At 29.8% G+C, this 1,435-nt stretch overlaps 1 long non-coding RNA gene across 1 annotated transcript; it reads right to left on the bottom strand.

The window, feature by feature from the left end:
- Nucleotides 1-229: 229 nt before the first annotated feature.
- LOC109222184 lies at nucleotides 230-954 on the bottom strand. The gene is made up of 2 exons (XR_002067365.1): nucleotides 844-954; nucleotides 230-710 (listed from the first exon to the last, which is right to left on the bottom strand). It is a non-coding gene; the product is annotated as an uncharacterized LOC109222184 (long non-coding RNA).
- Between the last annotated feature and the right edge of the window lie 481 nt (nucleotides 955-1,435).

Raw genomic sequence — 1,435 nt, 5'->3', positions numbered from 1 at the left:
TCAATAATTGCCATTGTTGTACTTATATATAGTTTTTCTGAAATGGGTTCCATTCAGTTTATGTTTCTATACAACGTATGTTTTTCAAAATACTGCAATTTATGGATTAACTCTTTTTTTTTTCTTTTTAAATATATGGAGTCGTCTATTCAAAGTTTCAGTTTTTATACTTTATATACTTACATATTTGGTTTGATAAAGTAAAGAAGTCATTAGAGAAATACATCAATAGAGAAATAATAAATATTTATCACAAACGCCTGTAAATCACAAGCTGAATTGCTAATATTACATGTTACAAACCATCAAAGGTTAATTCCAACTCCATTTATTTCTTTCTCACTCAACACACATAAAGTTTCAAAGGAAAAATATACAGAAATTCTTAAATAACACAAACATCTTATTATTTGACAAACATTATAATACTCACACTTTCACACACGTCACATTCATAAATTTAATTATACATAGGGAAAATCTTTAAGTACAATAATAGCCAGCAGGCACGTAGAAAGGTACTGGGATTGAATCTCTATATTTGCAAGACTTACAAACCCAGCCGTCAGAACAATCACTATCAGATGAGCAAACTTTCCCACAAGTAACAATATCTGTGAGGGAAAGTAGTTTTGTTTCCACCGTAACTATTTCTAGAGGCAAATCTCGATGAGCCATCACTGTCATCTCTTGAATCCATGGTAAATTAACTGCACATTATGACCACAAACAAATCAATTAGTAGTAGTAGTATATAATTACAAGAAGGAACATATGCATGCATATTTCTGTAAGTCTATTTGTATTTTAAATTTCTATAAAGAGAGATGTTTCGACTTATACTTGAACTGAAGAACATAATGAAGAAAGCAAACTTGATTGGAGAAATGCTGCTAGACATGTTGCACTACTTTTGTAGGTTATATTTTGGTGAATCCTTTGCTTGTGGAATGACCATATTTATAGACCTTCCTCAAGAGTAATTGATCTCTAATATAAATGACAAAGTTCAATTTTGGTGAATCCCTTGCTTGTTAGAATATCACATCATACAGTAAGAAGCGGAGCCATAGTGTCGGCTACGGGTTCAGCCGAACCCAACTTTGGTTCAAATTATATATTTGTCTTAAACTTTTATTAATTTAGAACTCAGTAATTTAAAAGTGTTAGGATCCCGAACCCATAACCTTGAAATCCTGGCTTCGCCTCTGAGCCCTTTGTGTAAGGCTTTTCTTGAAATGAAAAAAAAAAAATACTTTTTTCACATCATGAAAAGAAAATATTTTTTTTGTTGAAATGAAAGAAAATACTTTTCTATGAAAAGAAAGTACTTTTTTTTGTTGAAATGAAAAAAATACTTTTTTATATCATGTAAAAAAAATACTCATTTGTTGATATGCAAAAAAAAAAAACTCTAATCTATAACATGTAAAAA

The sequence above is a fragment of the Nicotiana attenuata genome, unplaced genomic scaffold, assembly GCF_001879085.1.
Source record: "Nicotiana attenuata strain UT unplaced genomic scaffold, NIATTr2, whole genome shotgun sequence".
Lineage (NCBI taxonomy): Eukaryota > Viridiplantae > Streptophyta > Magnoliopsida > Solanales > Solanaceae > Nicotiana > Nicotiana attenuata.
Note: the sequence above shows the minus strand (reverse complement) of the source record. Positions and strands in the feature narration are given on the sequence as shown.